This window comes from Staurois parvus, unplaced genomic scaffold, assembly GCF_062004578.1.
Source record: "Staurois parvus isolate SC_StPar_1 unplaced genomic scaffold, SC_StPar_1.0 ptg000205l, whole genome shotgun sequence".
In the NCBI taxonomy this organism is placed as follows: Eukaryota; Metazoa; Chordata; class Amphibia; order Anura; family Ranidae; genus Staurois; species Staurois parvus.
Window position 1 is genome coordinate 3,817,896 of NW_028318001.1, and position 23,370 is coordinate 3,841,265.

Genomic DNA, 23,370 nt, shown 5'->3' on the forward strand with positions numbered 1-23,370 from the left:
GTTACAAATTAATAAAAACCATTGAAATACAAAGTGGTTTTAAACACTTACATATACCAAGTGACGTGACTGGCCTCAAGTGATACAGAGAGATGAAGCAAATCACCCTACATAAGTTGTACACGTTTATCTGAAGCCATCTTTCCCCTGCAGAATTTACACAGGATCTCTCAGCTCTAAAAGCAGGGGGCGGAGAGCTGAAGTTACACTCAATGAGGAGAGCTCTCAGAGCTGATTGGAGGGAAGGGACACACCCTCCTTCATACAACACACAGTAACAGAGCAAAGGCTATCAGTCATAGGCTGTGCCCTCCCATGTCACCATTTTTCTCTTGTTGTCAGGAAAACTTGTTAGAAGTGCCTGCTGATAGCAGAGGAATGGGGAGCATACAGTTATCACACTTAGTGCTTTGGGTTCAGACAAGTACACACTATAGAAGGATGTGCTTTGTTCATATTTCATGTCTGAGGCCTGATTAAATCTACACTATGAAGTGCCATTTGCCAAACTCTATTGAGAGATCAAGACCAATCAGCTCAGGCATGTTCAGACACCAGTCTGAAACTACCTGAGCTATCCCACCGGGAAGCTGTCAAAGCCAACAGTCAATAAAAGGTGGTGGAGGCAGTCCCTGCCCTGCAGATGCATGTATACAAGTCCCTTGCGTATGTGTGGCTGCTGGGCAGGGAATGACTTACCAGCAGGATAGCTCAGGAGGGGTTCAGACTCATGTCCGAACATGCTGGGCTGATCCTTAATCCAGAGGTCTGAGTTAGAGATTCAACATAGGCTGGCCTTGCATGTTAGCTGACTAGCCAGTCATGGATATGCTTTTCTTTGGTGGACTAGATCTAGCTTTAACAAACATCCTTAGCAGACTTCTGGAAGGGTTTAATGCACATAAGCTGTTGCCTGAGTTTGAAGTCCTGGGCTGGAGCCCTAGGTTATAAAGGCTACCTGACTAAGAAGATTTTATCTATGCTCATCATGCTGTTAATGAGATATCACTGGGGTCAATGGAGCCACACTTGAACCTCCACTGGTCTGGGATTTCACCTATGTTGTTCCAGTAGCAGAAGAGATATATCTGGAGACAATACAGTAACATTTAGACCTTCACTGGTCTGTGTCAAGGTCCTACCTTTCCTCAGACCTTGTGCTGCTCCATGTGCTGGCATCCATCTTAGGTGTCTGCAAAGCATTGTGGGATCCTTTATGCTTTCAGCCCTCTGCGGCTCCTCCCCCACGAGGTGGCGGCTTATCACATATAAGTCTGCTGTTTGTGGGTGTCCATTGCATTCGTGTCCTGTCTGTTGTACAACAGCAAGCTCCTATTTAGCTACTCATTGCTTTCCTGGATACCGACTTGGCTTTGGCTAAGACTCCTCCTGGCTTTTGACCCCGGCTCTGGCGAACATTCTTCCTGGCTCCTTATCCCAGCTCTGGCGATGATTCTTCCTGGCTCCTGATTCCGGCTCTGGCGACGATTCTTCCTGATCCCGGCTCTGGTGATGATTCTTCCTGGCTCCTGATCCCGGCTCTGGCGACGATTCTTCCAGGCTCTTGACCCCGGCTTTGGCTACGATTTCCGCTGTTGGACTTGCATAGACTCTTGTCTTATTTTTATATTAATAAACCTAACTTTAATTGCACTTCCTTGTGTGTCTGGCTCCTCGCTCCCTGACACTACACGAATGCCATGAATCCTGACTGTGCAGGTACGCCCCCGCTCCCTATGTTGGTTGCCAGACTTGATCAGCAGGATATCTTGTTGGCTCAGTTCGCTCAGGCGTTGCAGACGCTGCTTGCACGCACAGCGCACCTTGCTCCTGGTGCTATTAGGCTGGTTGTCACTCCTGTGGTCGCTCCCGTTGTTGCTCCGGTTGTTGCGCCTACCTCCGCATCTGCTGCAGCACCTGCGGTGCCCAGAGGTATGATTGGTTCAGCCCCCCTTCCACAGCGCTTTGGGGGTGAACCGAGTCAGTGTCGGGGTTTCCTTAACCAACTGGGCATATATTTTGAATTGATACCCTACGCTTTTCCTACTGAGAGGTCAAAGGTGGGCTTCCTAATCTTGCTGCTCTCGGACAAGGCCTTGGCCTGGGCAAATCCCTTATGGGAGAACAATAACCCTGTGATTCACGAGTTTGCCGGTTTTGTTGCCTCCTTCCATACGGTATTTGATGTGCCTGCTCGCTCTGCCTCTGCCGCTAAGCTGCTCATGTCCATGCATCAGGGTTCACGAACCGTTGCCGAGTACGCCATAGAATTTTGTACCCTGGTGGCAGAGGTGGGTTGGAACAATGAGGCTCTGCTGGCTGCTTTTTCTCATGGTCTCTCAGATGCGTTGAAGGACGAGATTGCAGCCAAAGAACTGCCTGTGGAGCTCGAAGCACTCATTTCCTTCCTAATCCTGATTGACACCAGGCTCAGGGAGAGGCCTTCACTTAAGGAGCATCTGCGGAGGCCTCCTAACCGATTGGCGCCTACGTTTTCTGTCCCACCCGTTCCTCCCTCTCCTCCCACGCCTCCTGGGGATGGCTTGTCTGGCGGTGAGCCCATGCAGCTGGGGTTTGCTCACCTTTCCGAGGGGGAGCGGGCTTCTCAGCGTCGGGAGGGTCGCTGCCTGTGCTGTGGTCTCAGTGGGCATTTTCGGCAGTCCTGTCCGGTCCGTCCAGGATACGCTCGCACCTGAGATCCTGTCGGGGGCAGATCTTGGGTGGAGTTTCCTCGTCCCCGGTTTCCCACAAAGATAAACCGCTAATCACCGTTGTCCTCTCTTGGGCAGAAGGCTCGGTGACGGCCCAGGCATTGGTAGACTCTGGTGCTGGCGGGTTGTTTAAGGACAGTTTGTTTGCTGCCCAGTACTCCATTCCGCTGCAGGCTCGAGTTACTCCATTGGTCCACAAGGCGATAGATGGCAGGCCCCTGCAACCACCGCAGGTTACCCATGAGACCCTGCCGGTGGAAGTAGCTATTGGGGCTGTTCACAGGGAGTTGGCCTGTTTCCAGGTAATTTCTTCCCTGCACTACTCCGTGGATTTGGGACTACTCCCTGGCTTCAGAAGCACAATCCGACCTTTGATTGGCGGTCGGCCGAGATTCTCTCGTGGTCTCCACAGTGTGGGGCCGGTTGCATCCTTGGACCTGTTAAGGTGTTCTGTGCCTCCTTAGACTCTGTGTTGCCCACTGACTATGGGGAGTACCTGGACGTGTTTGACAAGGTGCACGCCGGTGCTCTGCCTCCTCATCGTCCATACGATTGTGCCATAACCTTACAACCCGGTGCCACTCCTCCGCAAGGCAGGGTGTATCCTCTTTCGGTTGCGCAGAATCAGGCCATAGAGGAGTACGTTGCAAGTCTACTTTATGCTTTCAGACCTCTGCGGCTCCTCCCCCAGGAGGTGGCGGCTTGTCACATATAAGTCTGCTGTTTGTGGCTCTCCATTGCATTCGTGTCCTGTCTGTTGCACAACAGCAAGCTCCTGTTTAGCTACTCATTGCTTTTCTGGATACCGACTCGGCTTTGGCTAAGACTCCTCCTGGCTTCTGACCTCGGCTCTGGTGAACATTCTTCCTGGCTCCTGATCCCGGCTCTGGCGACGATTCTTCCTGGCTCCTGATTCCGGCTCTGGCGATGATTCTTCCTGGCTCCTGATCCCAGCTCTGGCGACGATTCTTCCAGGCTCTTGCCCCTGGCTTTGGCTACAATTTCCGCTGTTGGACTTGCATAGACTCTTGTCTTATTTTTATATTAAAAAACCTACCTTTAATTGCACCTCCTTGTGTGTCTGACTCCTCGCTCCCTGACAGTCTGCTGCTGCAGTTAGTACCTGGTATAAGGGAAATTTGTTGCATTGGATGATACTTCTGTTTGCTGTACTAGAAGAGGTCTGAGTGCCATCCGACTATCATTTTTGAAAAGATGTGCTATAGCTTGGTATTCCACCCACCCCTGTTCTACCTTTCTGTGTAATAAGCCTTTAAAAGAATTCTATTGATTTGACTGCCATCACTAGTTTTATCTCAGTTGGGAATTCTTCATGCATTACACAAAGCTCAGCTTAGTGGAGGCACCGACAAAGACTGTACCTACCTTGGGAAGGCTCAGTCTTCAGCTTACCGTAACGGTGCATTGTGCTTTAGTAGCCTACAGAGAGAAATATCAAGGAGTGTTAAACAAAAGGGCTACAATATCACACTCATCAAATTGACTATTTTCTCACTGATATGTGTGCATTGCCAACCACCAGATTATATATGTATTGACATGTAAGGCAACTTTGGTTGCCATTATGCAATGTACTAGCCCACGCGTATCCCATGCTTCACGTTCACATTCTACATGCTGTCAGAATACACTGCATAAAAGGTGTAATCTAAAAATATGAATGTACACTTAACACTACTTGCCATTACTATGGAAACTATGTTCTACCATGTATCAATAATGTGGAACATGCAGTGACTATAAGCAAGTGTGAAATACAATGGCATTTTATAAATACAACATGACAAATAATAAATAATATGACAAAAACCAATCGGTGAATAAGAATATTGTCAATAGAGTAACACTGCCATCTAGTGATCCTTAGGCGCACCAGTGAACATCATGGTCCTACCTCTGTATAGCTCTTTTTTTTGTTGTTGTTGTTTTTTTTATAATGCATTAATCAGCTAAAACACAGTTTGAAGACTATTTGTAGACTACTTTAACTGCCATGAATCAACACTTTAGTCCACTTTACTGTAGTCATAAAGCATATGTAGCGGTCGATTTACTAAAACTGGAAAGTGCAAAATCTGGTGCAGCTCTGCATAGAAACCCCATCAACCCCATAGACCCAAAACTAGACAATAGAATGAATTGTAGTTATCGGTTCTTAGATAGTGGGATTGCATTAATTTTTTTCAGGCTTTTTTCTTTATTTTCATCTGATGATTCTTCCAGTAGCATATCTCCTTTGCTAGAGTGAAATGTAGCTTGCTCTCCGATTTGGACTATAAACACCTTCTCCTCACCTCACTATTTAGAGAGGTGGTGTTTTGTAGTTCACAGAAGATAAGTGGTACAGCTGATAACATTGTTTGAAATATCAGTTAAGTGCACATTAAGTTACAAGGACATTGGAATTCTGGCAAGACAGACATTCATCTGTACTTGCAGGAAATACACTTAACCAGAAAAAAGAAAAAGGAATGCAACCATCTAAGGAAGGGTAAGATGCAATATATTACATTTTTGTTCTCGAGTTTAGATCATTTCTAACAAACCTTAAGACAAGAGTAACAATATTATTCAATGTTGCAGCTGTTTATCCTCCTTTATCGCTTGCTTATTCATTGAACTATGAATATATTTCATCGCAGTGATTCCCCCATCCACATCCGCATCCACAGGTTGCAGGAAAGAAAATTGCTCGATTGCACCATCAATATAGTCAGTGCTGATGGGGGAATCCCTCCCGTGGAGCCATTGGGGTTGACTTACTAAAACTGGAAGGTGCAAAACGTAATGCAGCTCTGCATAGACATCAATCAGCTTCCAGGTTTTATTGTCAAAACTTAATTGAACACACTGAAGTTAGAAGCTGATTGGCTACCATGCACAGCTGCACCAGATTTTGCACTCTCCAGTTTTAGTAAATATAATAGCTGCTAGCAATAATTGCATGTAAAATCTGACAGCCTGGTTGTACCCAAGTTGATAGATTGATTGATGTACTTACAGTAGGTACATTTGAGCCTGTCCATACATTGCTTGAATCTCGGCTAGTCCCTGCTGAACCAGTTGAGATTGGAACCATTTATGGCTAACTAAATGTATGGCCAATGCTGCTCTTAGATCTCTAGAACATAAAGGCTAATCATTCTGTAGTCCAAGATAAGAACTAGGAGGACTGTTTGAGATAACACAGGAAATTGGCAGAAGACACAAGACATCTTTGATTATCCAACATGATTAACAGTTTTTTGCACTTATTAGCCAGATATAACAAAAGGACAAAGGGGGAGATTTACTAAAACTGTAGAGTGCAAAATCTGCTGCAGCTGTGCATGGCAGCCACTCAGCTTCTAATTCCAGCTTGTTCAAACATGCTTTGACAATAAAACCTGGAAGCTGATTGGTTTCTATACAGAGCTGCACTGGATTTTGCACTCTCCAGTTATAGTAAATCAACCTCAGTATGTTTAATATAAAATAAGAGACGTTCATTGTTAGGGTTTATATACACTTCTACAAAGGACAATACAAAGTAGTCTCCAACATTGATTTTTATTTAAAAATAGACATTTTCCTTATTTATATACTGTAAATTTTTCTGTTTCTTGACCCTGCCAAGATAGCAGATGGTTTATGGTGAATATACAGAAGAAAACCTTCATGCTAAACCTGGCAGAGAGCTACACACAATTTGAGATTGTTGCACAAGATGCTTTTGGGAAAGATGTGTGACAATCTCAAAATGAACCTCTATTAATTTCTGGTAAGCCAAAAGCAAAGTGGATGAATAAAAATAACCCAGCCACCCCCTCAGTTATATATTCTCTCTGTATCCACAAAATACAGCATATGGTGTAGTAATGTTTAGCCATAACCTGACACTCCCCTCCCTAGGGGAAAAAAAAAAAATCATGTTATAATAGATAATGTCATTTTGGGCTTATAAAAACAAATTGGAGGATTCCAAATCTAAAACATAAAAAGATCTTCTCACGTAATATCTTTTTTAAAGATTGATAAACATCACCGATCTTGTCTCTAAATATCACCCAAACCGTACTCTCCGCTCCTCGCAAGACCTCCTGCTCTCTAGCTCCCTTGTCTCCTCCTCCCATGTTCATCTGCAGGACTTTTCCAGAGCTTCCCCCATCCTCTGGAACTCTCTACCCCAATTTATCAGACTATCGCCTTCTCTGCTCACTTTTAGGCGATCTCTGAAAACCTATCTCTTCAGGGAAGCCTTTCCTGCCCTCAGCTAATAATGGAATCTTCTACTCTTCCAACCAGTCCATCCCCCACAGTTACTACCTTTTGTACCACTAGCCCCTCCCTTCTAGATTGTAAGCTCCAAGGAGCAGGGCCCTCCTAACCCTCTTGTATTGAACTGTATTGTTGCTGTATTGTCTCTTGTTATATTGTAAAGCGCTGAGCAAACTGTTGGCGCTATATAAATCCTGTATAATAATAAAGATTGATAATAGCATAGAAAAAAATTATTCTAAAAATTATTCTAAGATCTCATGCACACTGGGCTCTTCTAAACGATTTTTTCTTGGCAGGAAAAACGCACCTAACGCCATGCTTTTGCAAACCAGTTTAAGTGTGTTTAAGTCAGGGCCAGATCTAGCCAGTCTGATGTGGGGATGTAGTAAAAAATATCAGGTGGGCAAAGGATGGGATGTCAGCAGGGGAGCATATAGGGCATGGCAGTGTACAGGGGGACAGCAGGGCAGAGAACATATAATATGTTCCTAAACGAAGCCTTTAAACCAAGGGTACTGAATTAAAATTCAAGGAGATCTGTTCACTAAAATTTTCTTTCAGCCAAGGCTCGAATCTCAAGTTTGTGCTATGATTCAGAAAGATTGTTGTCACTGTATGTCTGTATGTCAAAAACTGAGAACTGTACAATTTCGATAGCATTTCAACAATATTTATTGTAAAGTTTCAGTAACAAGGGGGAACTCTGATGGGGACATCAGTTGACCCCATCAGAATGCCCCCTTTTTCAATCAGGTGTCTCCATCAGAAAGACATTTACATCAGGTTTCTGCATTCAATCCCCCCCTTACATCAAGTGTATCCCATCAGAGCGCCCCTTTACATCAGTTGTCCCCATCAAAGTGCCCCTTTACTTCATATGTGCCTATAAAAGTGCTTCTTTACACAATATGTGCCCATCAGTGTGCCCTTTTATGTTATATGTGCCCATCAGAATGCCCCTTTACATCATATGTGCCTTCCAGAGTGCCCTCTTTCCATCATTTGTGCTCATCATAGTGCCCCTGTAAGTCATATTTCCCCATCAGTGTCCCTTTACATCAGGTGTCCCCACCAGTGTGCCCCTTTACATCATATGTCCCACCAGAGTGCCCCTTTCCATAATTTGTGCTCATCAGAGTGCACCTTTACGCCATATGTGCCTATCAGAGTGCCTCTTTACATCATATATGCCCATCAGAGTCGCTAAAAATCTCTGATGTGCTCATTTGGTAAGTCAAGGTAGGCCTTTTGTGGGACTCTGGTAAGAAAGGGGGGGGGATAATGCCAGCCCATTGGTCCCGGGGCTACCCACATCATCACTGGGTGTCAGTTTCTGTAAATAATGGCTCACTCTCACAGTTACTTGGTTGCCAGGCATAACGACTGCTTAGTCTCATCCCTGGGCAAGACGATGCACTGCCTCCTGCAAGGTATCCACTTGTTCCTGTGTAGTTTCCTGCTGGGCTGTACACTGGGTGGTCAGCAAACAAGTGTTTTCCTGTTGTGCAGCTACAGCCTGTGCCAGGGCCTGCTGCTGCTGAACCATTGCCTCCTCATTGTGACAGTTGGTGTTCCCCTCAGACGACGTGCGGGTGCACGAAACACGTAAGGAGGAGCCAATAACGCCGTGACGTCATGCCGCCGGAGCAACGTGGAGCTCCGGAGGCCATCTTTAATGTTCATGCTGTTTGCCTGCATACTTTATGCTTTTACACCTGGATGCTTTAGCCCATGCTGTTTATGCGCACATTGTATGCTTCTGTACCTGGATGCTTTTAATACCTTCAATAAATAATTGAACTTACTATACTATGGATATTTCTCTGCCTTAACTCCCTTGGGGAGTATTGGTTTTCAGACATCTACTATCCAGTCTCCAGAGATGGAGCCTCTTTTACACCCTGTGAGCTGCACCCATCCATCCCTTAAGGGGAACTCTGGAATTTCCTGAATCATCAGTTAAAGTCCCAGGACCTATCCACCTGGAGAGGGAGTTAATCTTATACCTAGCCCATCTCAGATGACCAATTGATGACATCAGATTATATTAATCAAACGTGCATTATATTGCACATTCCAGTGAGTGCGCATTTCTTCCATATCTGATTGCACAAGCACCGAATTTTGGATAAGCGCAGGATCTATAAGAGCACCTACAGTCACCTTATGAACTTTTTATATATTTTATGCTATTTTCATATCTGTTTTTAATATTTTTAGCACTGCACATTCTTGTTTATATTGCTTATTTTGAGCTATTTGGTTACCTTGGTGCATATCGGCTGATATTCCTTTTTGTGCGCTCACATACATCTATTGTACAAAACAGCAACATGGAATTCAATTAACTCCAGAAAATATAACAGAAAAGTCTACTTATCTTCAGCACAAACAGCATAAAGGAAACATAAAGAAACATAAAGTTCATAGATGGGATTTACTCCAAGGTTGGCACAGTCCCACTCTGGCTATCTGGAAGCTCCCAGCACACGTGCATCACTTCAATAGGAATCTCTCAAAACTTCTACTCTACACACCTAATACTCAGAGCTTCCTGTTTTATGTGCCCCCAAAATTCTGGGTTCCCAAATACGTCTCTGCTAATATAGAGAGAGCACTGCGAGTCAGTCCTCTCTTTTACATGACTACCCTGGAATACCTCACCCATGACAGCTATGACCCCTGAGCACACACACATTTTTTTTTCCTTAAACCATTTGCCTACCAGGCACTTTTACCCCCTTCGTGCCCAGGCCAATTTTCAGCTTTCAGCGCTGTCACACTTTGAATGACAATTACGCAGTCATGCAACACTGTACCCATATGACATTTTTATCATTTTTTTCACACAAATATAGCTTTTTTTTGGTGGTATTTAATCACCACTGGGTGTTTTATTTTTTGCACTATAAACAAAAAAAGAGCAAAAAAAAAAAAGTTAATCTTTGTTTCTATTATAAAATTTTGCAAACCGGTAATTTTTCTCCTTCACTGATATGCGTTGATGAGGCTGCACTGATAGGCAGCACTGATGGGCACTTTTGAGGCAGCACTGATGGGTATTGATGAGGAGGCACTGATGATGCTGCACTGATGGACACTGATGTGCAGTGCTGACTGACAGCACTGATTGGCGGCACTGATGGGGGGCATTGCCGGACACTACTGGTCACAACTTCTGGGCAGCACCGATGGGCGGCACTGATGGGTGGCACTGATGGGTGGCATTGATAGGTGGCACTGATGGGCACTGATGGGTGGCACTGCTGGGCACTGATGTGCACTGGTGGGAGGCACTGCTGAGCACTGGTGGGTGGCACTGCTGGGAGGCACTGCAGGGCACTGGTCATCAGTGCCATGATGGTCAGTCCCGATCTGCTCTGTAACAGCTGTTCTTTCCTCGCACTGTGACAGCGTGGCGAAGATGCTGCCGATAACAGGCAACTGTATTTACTCCGTGATCTGCTGTGTCATTGGACACAGCTGATCATGTGGTAAAAGGCTGCTTTGATTGGCCTTTTACCTCATCACATGATCAGATGTGTCTGTAGGAGATTGCTGGGTGCATGCTGCTGGGAGTGCGCAGGAGGGTGCATTCTTGGAGGACGTAATATGACGCCCTCCCAGAACTGGACAACTGCACCGTAGTTGTTATTCGGCTATAGCGCTGTTAGCAAGTGGTTAACTAGACCATATCCCAAATATTGTGCCACATAGCACCCATCCAGGACCCTGGCGTCCTGTACAGCGTTTATTAATTTAATTGGGCAGAATATGAATATATTCTGGTTATGGAAATGAATGAACACCCAAGCACTTGACATGCCTAGCGCTTATGTGTGTTTAGACACATTTTCATGCATTTAAGCATATTTTCTGCCAAAATGCTGCTGCTCCTGAATTCACTGGCAGTGGAGGTTTTTTTTCCTGCCTGTAAATGCCTATGTGTGCACGGACCCATAGGCTAACATTGAGGAATGTTTAGAGGCAGATGAAAAAATGCAAGACACCTCTAAATGCTACGTTTAAAATGTACAATGTGCATGAGGCCTTACAAATCCAACGCCTGTCCCTCAGTACTGTCACCAGGAGTAGTAAGGACTTTATTTATGCCGGTATTACTATACCAGCCTTTCTCAACATTTTCAACACAGAGGAACCCTTGAAAACTTTCCAGTCTCAGGGAACCCCTTCTAAAAATTACTATATCCACAACTCATGATACATTAGTGTGATGACCAGTAGGAAGAATACGTTTTACACTTGTGATCATTGTGAATACTTACCCCCTTACACATGGCTAAAAAGATCACTGGTGTCAGAGGGGACTTATCTGAGAGCCAGAAATTGCTCATTGCTCAAGGAACCCCTAACAACCTTTCGAAGAACTCTAGGGATCCATGGAACCCTGGTTGAGCAACCCTGATCTACATACTGTCACTAACACCACTCACACACAGAGTAGTAAAGTCTACACTTATGCTGGTGCTACTACAGTATACTGGCCCTGACACCACCCAAACACACAGTTCTGTTATCTATGAAACATTTGTTAGTGTTCCCTCGTATTAACAAGTTTCACACACTTGTGCATTGTTATTTGTTTGTCTCTCGCATTAATTAATCATGTGATATATTCCTCTCAACACATCAAGTAATTAAAAGGGTGCTGCAATGGCATCCTACTGATCATAACATACAACATGCATGAAATACATTGCCAGCACACAGGCACACTTGATTCAAAGTGCAAAGCTCTTTATTCTTGTATGATCACATAGAAAAGCTATATTTTGGCTCCACATAATAATTAGTCATATTAGTAAGACATATATTTTGGAATTAGGAAGAAATGCAAATACTGTTGATATGCAGGCTTTTCAACCTCCTCAATATCACCATTTATTTAAGAAAAGGTCCATTGTTATTGTTTTTGGAATTCAGAATTACATAAAGTGTAACCAAAGGCAAAACTTTTTGGATAGAGTAACGGAGGGAGGAATATATATATATATATATATATATATATATATATTTATTTTTTTGCCATTCGTGTCCCATTTGGGAGATTTCTTTTCCTGCCTATTGCCATAACAGAAACGAGAGAAAATGTCACCAGTGTCACCAGAACTAGTGTCCCCATTGGAAGATTTACAATGCAATACTGTTCCAATGTCAACCCAAAATTTAGAATTTTCTTTTACTTTCACTTTCAATGGTAATGGTAAACAGGCAGGGGCAGACTGACTATTCGAGCACTCGGGCACTGCCCGAGGGCCCAGAGTCAGTAGGGGGCCCCATGAGATGCCCCTGGTACCTTTCATTGGCTTTTTCATAGGCTTTTTTGGGTGTGGGTGAGAACACAGGGGCCCCATGATCCCCTATTGCCCGGGGGCCCCCTGAGTTGTCAGTCTGCCCCTGTAAACAGGACAAACAGACAGGGAGAATCTTGCTAACAAAGACACAGCAATAAAAACTGATAGGTGTTTAGACCCTCTCCATGCTATACTGTAAAAAAAATAAAATAAAGTTTTGCCTTTAGTTAAATTTTAATAAGAATACAGAGGAAGATGCAAAAGGCTCAGTTCAGAAAGGTAATGCACCAGGATTACGATATTTAATTTTTGTTAAGTGACAATTATTTTAATTTAAGTCTTATGAATAAAGTTTTTAAAATATTCCCATAGAGACCAAGAGGACTCTAGTTTCATTTTGTTCAAGAGATTACATCTGTTTAATCACTATGCGCACAATCTCAGCTTCGGGAAGAAAAAAATGTTATTGAATTTTCATGAAGTGGCACCCCACCATTGTTTGTTCTTCCATTTTTCATCCAACACCCCCACCCAGGGGTGTATTTACCACAAGGCAAACAAGGCATTTGCCTAGTGCAGCATTTTTTCAAGGGGGCAGAGCCAGCCCCCCGAAAGAAGGGATGGAGGAAGGGACACACACAGCATGGGGATCAGGTGGGATCTGAGAGAGGCTGCGGGCTTCTTGATGGTGTATGCAGAGCCTGACTCTTGTTTTCGAGGATGCCCGGAGCTGTGAAGGTGAGTGTCTATCTCTCGCCAGGGTGGGAAGGTTGCCAGTGTATAGGGGGTGGAGGTAATGGAAGGCTCTCTTTGGTGGGGGGAGGACAGGGGTGTTGTTGGTCAATGTCAGGCTCTCTTCATGGGGGAGGGGGGGTGTTGGTCTGTGTCAGGGTCTATCTGTGGTGGTGGTGTGGGGGGGTAGCTGATTTTTGTGTTGCCTAGGGCAGCACGAAATCTAAATACACCACTGCCCCCACCACCACCAACACCACCACCGCCGTCTCAGCAGTCAGCAGCATAGAGAAGGAAAAAACTCCTCCTACAAATCCTGTGATTGTCTGTGAAGCTGCAGCACCCACCTGACTCCACATTCCCTGGTCTTAGCATTCATCCTGAGTAACCGAAAATTTAAAACAAAATCAATTTGCTGAGTAGGGCTTACAGAAAAAACAGATAAATGAAAGTGTGGTTAAAGAATCAGAAAAAAAGTCTGGGGGGAGAAGGGACAAGGGAAGGAGGGGAGGGAATAAAAAGTAGGTGGCTAAGGGTGGGTAAGGTAAAGAGGGTAAAGTGGGAGTGGGGAAGGGGGGAGGAAGGGAAAGGTTGATAGGCAGAGCTCTTGCAGGTATAGAGCGATAAGGTTGAAGAGATCACTCAGGTTGTGTCAGCGCATTGAGGTATGCATCAGTGTACACAAAGTATTGCAAAGGTCCACATGGTCTGGAAAGTCTCTTCCATGTTGTCCAACATTTCTTTGAGGTCTTCCATGTCCCTACTTTCATTCACTTTTATTCACTTTAGAAAAACAGAGAGATTTAGTTTTCAGGCTTGTGTTCTTCCACCAAAGCAGAATACATGCCTTTGCCATAATGAATGGTTAGGGAGGACTTATATTTTCTGAGCAGTCACTTGGAGGTAGATATGGTGGAGTGTGCTAGCGACCCTATAATACCTTGTAAGAATCATGAATTTGTCTCCTGCAGTCTAGTAGTAATGGAGGACTTTTGAGCAAAGGATCTTTTCACTTTGCTTGGCAGTGAAATGGGTTCCCAAATCGGATTCCCATTTTGATAGAAAAGGCAGGATGTAACTGGATTTCGATCAGCCTATGGAAGCATAGGTAATGGAGAGACAGTGATGGATCCCCTTTGTGGTATATTTTCTCGAGCTCAGTGACAGGATGTGTTACACCTTTCTGTTTGAAAAGTAGGCATAGAAAGTGGCGAAGCTGGAGACCACTCCAAAAGTCCAAAGGCGGATTCACTAGTTGGGTTACGTCAGTGGAAGTAAGAGCGTCATCTCCTGTCAGAAAGCATAACAGGTGGGTGTAGTCACTGGACGTTGTAGCCGTTGAATATGTTTGTTGTTGATTAGGGCAAACTCAGGGTTGCTGAGTATGGGAACCAAAGGCAAAGGAAGAAGGGAGACTTGAGAGCAACATGCTGCTTCTCTGGAGACCACCAATGTGCTGCCTAGTATAGGATGTTCACTGAACTCAGCGGGCAATGGAGAGGTAATCCAGGGCCAGCTCAGGGCCATATCCTGGGAATCCTCAAGTTCCATGGCCAGCTCAGGGCCATATCATCATATTATGGGATTCTTCACATTTTATGGCAACCTATGGCATTGCCAGTTGACGAACCTGGTCAAATGGGCTGCTCTTTAGTAGGCTCGGATATCATGGAGGCCTATGTCTCCATGCACTATATGTAGAAACAAATTCTGCAGCCTAAGGTGAGGTTTTTTTATGGGACCACATGAATTCTCAAAACATAGTTGACACTTTTGAAAAAGGGAAGGAGAGCTGAATGGGAAGGACCTGAAGTAAGTAGAGTACTTGGTAATGGTAATTTTCATTGCATTACAGCAGGCCAAACCATGTTAATATAGCTTGGAACACATCAAATCTTTTATGCACCCCGGGTGTTAATCTTTGCCTGCATTTGTGTTTTTATATATGGATATTAATAAAGTGGTATTTCTGCGGCGTGCAGCCTGTAAGAAGGTTATAATTAGATAGTTAGGTTCCGCTGGACGCGAGGGTAAGGGTTTATGCCTTTCCCAGTTCTTTGGTTTTTGGTGGGTTCTTCTCCGGGTCTGGCCCACTAATCCTATGATAAATAAATAGAGGATAGCGGTTTAGTAAGTGAAGAACACCCCTCCCCCCCCCCCAAGAGAGGTAGCTGGGGGTGGTCCAGGGATTGTTCCCCATGGAAAGCCCAAGAAGGAAGGTCGCAAGTAGGGATGGCCTTAATGTTCGAGTCGATGTTGGTTGATGTTGATGTTGGCCATTTGTGAGTTTGCTGAACATGTGTTTCATATAAAATTTTGGAAATAAATAAGTTTTCTTCATAAATCTTGGCCAAAATGTATTCATTTATCTTTTTAGTAAAAAAAAATAACCCAAATTAGTTTATAACCAACAATTTTAATTTTTCAAAATAATTTTTTACATTTTTATTTTATTTTTTTATATTATTATTATTTATTTTTATTTTTTTTTAACATACTGTCACCTTAGCAGTACAGTGTCACCATAATGACACTGTATTACTTGTGGGGTGTGATGAAGATTTTTTTTTTTACACTGATTGCTTTGACACTCATAAAGGCTGTAAAAGCAATAATTTCTCCTTCTCTCTGGCAGCATTCTTGCAGCCATTGAGAAATACTGTGAGAGCTGTGATTGGTCACAGCTTGTCACATGATACAAGGCTGTTGTGAATAGCCTTGTACCATGTGACCTCTGTGATCATTCACAGATTTCACTAGTAGTAAGCAATGATGTAAGCAAGTTACATCTTGCTTACTACTATTCATGTGATCACTGATTGGCAAATCAGTGATCACATGATCGGGACCTCACATCAGGCACTGGATCACGGTGCTACGCGCTCCCAGGGAGCACACACAGCCTATAAATGCGGGCGATGTTTATGAACGGCAACCCGCTCCTGCACTGCTCCCGTCCGGCCGTTTATGTACATAGGCCAGACGGAAAATGGTTAAAGGCACAGTATTGTCTACTGGGGAGACCATTCTGGCATCTATACCCGTCTTTAGAGGGACTTAATTCTGAGTGCTTAAATGCCAGGTTTGAATCCCCATGTACTAGCCAGTAGGGAAGGACTGGACAAAGTTGGACCATTGCCCCTTAACCAAGACCTTCTCCAGTATAGAGATTAGGGGTCATGCTCTGGTCCATTTGTTTATTACCAGTTGTATACTTTATTTTGACACTGTTTCACAAACTTGTGATTATTGCCAGTTCCATTTCTTTTGTTATTGTATTATTGAATATTGCTGCAAAAAAATCCACCCTTCAGTCCTAATGTGTCAGAGAGTGTGGTGATGCTTGGAGAGTCATAGGCCCTGGGAACAGGGGACCAGGGAAAACAGCAGCTCCTTTAGGGAAAAGCGCTACATATAGGCTGTGCATACAGGGCGACAAATCACATCATGAAATGACATGATTAATGTACATCTTATACAGGTGAAAAACACAGGTGAAAAACAGGTGAAAAAAGGTAAAGGTAGAAAGACTGATAATTCCTTTAAGTTACCGTATATAAACTAATTCTAATATTTTATAAGGCTGCGATAATGTGTACATTTTTACTAAAGAAGGAAATGTACACATACAGCTTGATGCAGGACAACAGAATAAAATATCAGTGACTGACACTACTGTTTTTGTGCAGGCTATATGAGACTGTTCTAGTGCTTTATGTTAAGAAAAGAAAAAGTACAAAAGCATTCAACTAGTACAAAATGGGAAAAGAAATAATAAAATGTACTGTTACCACCTTTCAGGATATCAATACAGGACCCGTAGCCACATTTTATTACACAGTATTTTTCTTAAGCTCGTTAATGGGCAAATCCTGACAGATGATGTGCCATTAAGACACTGTTCTGTGAAGGTTCAGCAGGAGCAATATTCTTTAGCTAATCAGATAGGTGAGATATGAACAGATATTGAATTTTACTAGCTACCACTTGGAGGACATCTTCTGTGATATGGAAAATTAAATCATGGCTCCCAGGCTCATAAAAATTTCCAATTATCTATGTTTTCTGCCATTTGGGCACTTTACCTGACACTGTCACTTTCTGCAAAGATATATTGTGTGTATACATGATGACTTGTACTCTCTTGTGATTCTGTTATATGAACCCCCAGCTCCCCTGTGAGGCACATGTAAGTCACTTGTTTTAAGTCACTTTACATTGAAAGGGGACCTTTTTTTTCTTCTTGCCATGTCAGGAGGTTAGAATTTAGCTAGAAGTACAGTATGTGATCATTCTAGGAGAGAACTTTCTGCACTAGTAGATGGTTCTTCATGCAGTGTCTTCATTAGTGAACATAGACATTATTTTGTGCCATTGGCTGCATAGGCAAGTTTAAAGGGTTAGTTTACAAAAAAAAACAAAAACTGCTTATTCAGATAAGAGATATCTGTAAGCACTTAACGACTGCCCATCCACAATAAACTGCGGACGGGCGACCACTGTAGGCAAAGCGACGTACCCGTATGTTGTTGTCTACTTCTGTGTAACGGGCGTTATTCTCAGTTGGGACCTGCTGCTCAGCTATATACAATCACAGCCCAAAGCTCTGTGTTGACATTCAACACAGAGCTCTGTACAGAGGGAACAATATTTGCGGTTCTCATCCCTGAAAAGCAGGGAAGCAGGGAAAACATGATTTTGAATGTGATTGCTTAATTCTGAACACAGCTACATCCCCAGTTATAAGAGGGTGTGCACACTTATGCAACCACATTATTTTAGTTTTTTATGTTTACTCCCCCCCTAAAAGATTTCAGTGTGTTTTTTAATTGAGTTGTACAGCTTATAGGTCACATTAAAAAGTTCTGAAATTATTTATCTCTGTCTCATATTTTTACATCACAGAAACCTGACATTTTACAGGGGTGTGTAGATTTTTTACAGCCACTTTATGTGTTTGGTATACCATAAAAAATGGTGCCATAGAATGGACGTTTATGTGTATACTAAATATAAGTAATAATGAATTCAGTGTATGCTATGCCATAATGGCAGATGTGTCTTCAGCTGTAGTAGAAACATAGTTCTCACAGTGGTATCCATCAAAATGACAGAATGAGAGTTTCTGTGAAGTTCATAAATATTCTCTGCAACACATAGAGCATTCTAAACTAATTTGAGAACATTCATCTCCAATCTGTCTTTATACATTTTTTATTATTTGAGAACATGATAGATGACTATTCTAAATGTGCTCCCTCCCTCCCCTAATCAACCCCCCCCCTTCCTGCCTGTGGACCGACTGCTATTTTAAAAATATTTTTCTTGACCCTTTATGAAGTCTTTATGCCAGTCAAATCAAGTCACAGGGTCCTCTTTATCTTTACCTCTTCTTCAGGTTGGGTGTACCTTCAAGTTCAGGCACCAGGACCCTGGAGAGACCAGGACCAAACAACCAAAGGAACTGCTGTCTTAACCAGATCAGCCTGTATCCCATGTAATTCAGATTACACCTCTGGGGAACCGTAAAGTCCAGCCCCTCCTCTGCCTTAATTAATCGCACATCCAATTAAAAGGAATACCTTCTAGGTTCAAATCAGATAAAAACAGACATAGTGCTCACTGCAGTAAAACCACTTTATTAAAAGACTGAAATGTACTCACATGCATGGCAAATAAAAGCACTCAACTCAGTGCAAGTCTCTTGCTCACACCACTGTAATTGACATTCCTGGGGGGCACAAAGCACAGCGAGGCAATAAACTGTAATTGCAGAAGAGCAGGCCACAGTTGTGCTCCTGCGCTGAAGACCAATTGCAAAAAAAACAAAAAACGAATCAGGCTACGCAGAAAGCAAAACATCCTGAGTACTATATCCCAGTCTTTAATTCGCAGGGTGATCACAGGCAGAAAGAAATAAACTTGAAAATAAAAACCAACTTCCGGTTCTGGTGCCACATGTAGTGAGAGCAGAAGTCGGTGGCTCCGGAGCACATCCACTTATAAAGCCTGCAACGCAGCCCAAGGATGCAAATCAGTGGTGTCCATCACCCCCCCTCAAACTTACCTGCAGTCCGATACTGCATGGAGAGGTAATTGATCCCCTCCAGAGCCGGTCCCCCTCCAGCCATCCATCACGAGCGCTCTCCTGCAGGGACACAAACTGCCAAGATGGGCGACGGAATGGACACAGGGATCTCAGGCGCCGAGTCACAGCGACCCGACATTGCTGCAAATCCGTTAGAAGACGATTATGGTAGGATAGCACAGGCTGCCGCAGCCCTACTCTCTCCCACCATTACAGCTGCAGTGGACAGGGCGGTGTCAGCGGGCATTGAGCAAACTAGAAAGGAGATAAGGGACCATGCTAAGAGACTCACAGAGGCGGAATAACAGATATCAGATATAAAAGATGAACTCCAGAGTTCCCAGGCCACTGCACTACAAGCCACCCAGACACAGCAATACATTTTAGATAAACTTGATGACCTGGAAAATCGTTCTTGGAGGAACAATTTAAAAATTATAGGCCATCCAGAGTTGGTCACCCCCAATGCTTTGTCTGATTTTTGTGCTACACACCTCCCTAAAGGACAGGGGGTCACGACACCACGTCTTGTGGAACGAGCACACCGCGTGGGGGCTCCATCCAGCGAACACCGCTTACCTCGCACCTTAATAGTCCGCTACCTAAATTATGCAGATAGAGTGGCAATTTTGAAAGCATTCCGTTCATCTCACTGACTTCAAATTAATGGTCACAAAATCCTGTTATTCGCTGATTATTCACAGAAGGTATCCCGTAAGCGGAAGGTGTATCAACCTATATGTGCTGCTCTTCTCCAGAAAGGAATAAAATTTACCCTGGCATATCCTGCTATCTTGCGATTGTCTAACCAATCTGGCGAAACCAAAACTTTCTCTCACCCTGAGTAAGCAGCACACTACATGCAAGCATACCTCCATATCCCGCAAGAGCTGTATTGTCCTGCCTCTTTTTCACCCCCCAAAGGCCCCAGAGAGCAACGCAGCCTGCCAAAAGACCCGCCAAAAAGACCTTGTTACTCCTCTGGCTCACGATCTGCAATAACCCCTACTTGGTAGGGCCTTTAGCGTCTTTAGAGTCTTTGGCTATCATATTGTGTATGCATACTAATTTTTGCCCATTTTCTTTATTTGTAGCAATATAATGTTTCCATAAAATCTGGCTTTCAGGTATAGCAACATTGTTTATGTGGTGGGGGTAATTCTCTTCCGCTCACATCCTTCTGATACGCTCAGCTGCATTCTAGAGGACTTAAGAGGTGGAGACAGTACTATCTCCTCCGCTCCCTCCACCTTTATTGAGGGGTTGCTCTACTGTATGTTTAGTTTTTCACTACGAGACAAAGTCGCTAGCCTGCAGCTTCTGTGATGATTTTCTATGTAGAAAAATGTGAAGTTCTGGCTTCCAAAAGTTTTGTTCTGTTATTATTTTTGTTTGTGTCCCAATTGCTCCTTGTCCTTTAAGCCCCTTGCATTGGCCCTGTTTCCACCCTGAAGGAGGTGAATCAACTGTTTGAAAACTTTTACTCTAATCTCTACGGGCAGGATCCTATTGATGTAAATAATGCTAAAACCTTCTTAGATCAGGTCTCCCTCCTGCAAGTAGATTCATTACTTTTGTCAGCTCTAAACTTACCTGTTTCCCCCCAGGAAGTCATTAACACAATTTCCTCCTTGTCTAAGGGTAAGGCCCCAGGTCCTGATGGGTATACATCTGAATTCTATAAGTTGGCTGCCCAGACGGTTGTCCCCTCTCTGGTCTCACTCTATCAGGGAATACAGGGAGGAGGCCAATACTCACGCCCAGGTTTTCAGGCGTATGTTAAACTAATCATGAAAAAAGGTAAGGACCCCTTGGAATCCGGCTCCTGCCGCCCGATTCTTCCTTTGAATCTAGCATGCTAGGTCTCATTCATCCAACGACTTTGCTATAATATCCCTAGATGCAGAAAAAGCATTTGATAATGTCAGTTTTCAATGGCTTATGCTAGTTCTTCAGGGCTTTGGATTCATGAGCTCCTTTACACACTTAATCTCCACTATGTAATCAGCCCCCTCAGCCAATATAGTTGCGGCTGGAACTGTCTCGCACGGCATACGCCTACACAAAGGCACAAGGCAGGGCTGTCCCTTGTGCCCCTTGCTTTTTAATCTAGCACTGGAGCCCCTGTCTAGATTCCTCCTAAAAGATCCTTTGCTCCACCAAATACAAATAGGCAATCAAGATCTCAGGCTAGCCCTATTTGCGGACGATATTTTGATATTTACCTCTTAGATTGCAAGCTCCAAGGAGCAGGGCCCTCCTAACCATATTGTATTGAACTGTATTGTTGCTGTATTGTCTCCCGTTATATTGTAAAGTGCTGAGCAAACTGTTGGCGCTATACAAATCCTGTTAATTAATAATATTTATTTATATCTAACCCAAGCATAGTCTCATATACAGGACATATTCACATGCTTTCGTATATGCTTGGGTCTTAGGATTAATTTTGGGAAAGTGAAATCCTCCCTCTCTTTCATGCCAGGTCTCCACAATGGGCCGACTCCTCTATCTTTCAAGTGGCAGCACATCATATCACCTATCTAGGTATCAAAATTGGGAAAACCCCCTCCTCCTTTTACCACCCTAATTTTCCACCGGTGATCCCAAAAATTATAGGAGAGTTGGAGACATGGATGTGGCTTCCAATTTCGCTCTTTGGGAGATACCACTTGTTCAAAATGGTGAGCTTTGCTAAACTCCTTTATCCTCTCCAAACCATTCCTTTACTGATCCGACATGTGGAAATACAGAGGCTACATACAGCTTTAACTAAATTTCTGTGGCGCAATCGTCATCCTCGTATATCTTTACAAAAACTGCGTATTCTGTGGAGCGAAAGGGGGGGCCAACCTACCTAACATTAGAGCATATAATTTGTCTTGTTTACTTAGGGTATGTATGGATTGGTTATCTCAGACTTCTAAGTACTCTAATTTTGATCTGGAATCTCAAATAGTGGACGCCTACGAGCTTTCTGCCATACTGCATTGTAAATTACATTCTCTCCCACCATGTTTAAAACATAATTCTTTACATAGAGATACCCCCGTGACCTGGAGAGAGGTTAGATGCAAGTTGGGCCTTTCCCCATGATATCCCGCCATCTCCCAATCCATGGAAACCCGTCCTTTCCTTTGCCTCAACTACATGCCGCCTATGCTACCTTGGCACACAAAGGGCTTAAGTATTTTGCACAATTATTTGACACCACCTCAGGTACAGTTCAATCTCTGTCTCACATTAGAGAGTGATACCACCTTCCGGCTCATCACTTCCTACTGGTTCAACAAGCAATGGATTATATCTCTAGCACCTACCAGAATAAATCTAGGAGATTCCGGACTTCTATGATAGATATTTGGTTGGAGCGCAGGACATTTAAGATTTCAGATATTTATAAACCACTGCACTTTTGCCTATCTAAACCTATCCAATCCTCATCCGCGGCCTCCTGGAATAAGGATCTCCTCTCCCCTGATGGAATCAATCAGATCCTGTGGGGATATAACACCACCTGTGCCTTTTTAACCAACGAATTCTGGAGGGAACAACAGTTCAAAATTATGCACCGAGCTTACATTCCTCACCTGACATCTCAGCTTCATCAGCAACAAAACAGATGCCCCTCGTTTGAAACCCTCAGGCCTACATTTCTCCACAGGCTGTGGTTATGCTCATACATCTCCACCTTCTGGAAACAACTGGAGGTTTTTGCTGCCCATATCACAGGGTACTTCCCCTCTCAAGACCCCCTCCTGCTTATTTTTGGCTACTTCCCTTCCACCCACTCGGATCTAACCAGACCCCAGACGATAGTCTTGCAACGTAACAAGGCGTGGCTAGTCACCTCTTTCATCCTCAGAAAGTGGCTATCTTCCTCTCCACCTACTATTTCGGAGGTTAAGCAGGATTTGTTACACTTACTTTGCAAAGAGAAACTCAATATGGATTTTTCATTAACCTCTTGGCGCCGGCCAAATACAAATGTACAGACTCTCGGCATCTGGGCCTAGACATCGAGCAGCCGCACATTTGCGGTCTATAATAAAAGAACATATGTGCTAAGAGCGCGCGCCCTGCGCGCCCCCAGCACACACGTTCGGTACTCACGGAAAGGTCCCGATCTCCTCTTTCGATCTGGACCTTTCCCGATCATGTGATCGCCGTAACAGCGAATCACGGTGGTCACATGTCGCTAAAACCCCGCCCTACCTCCGGGATTCTAGAACCTTTAAAGGGC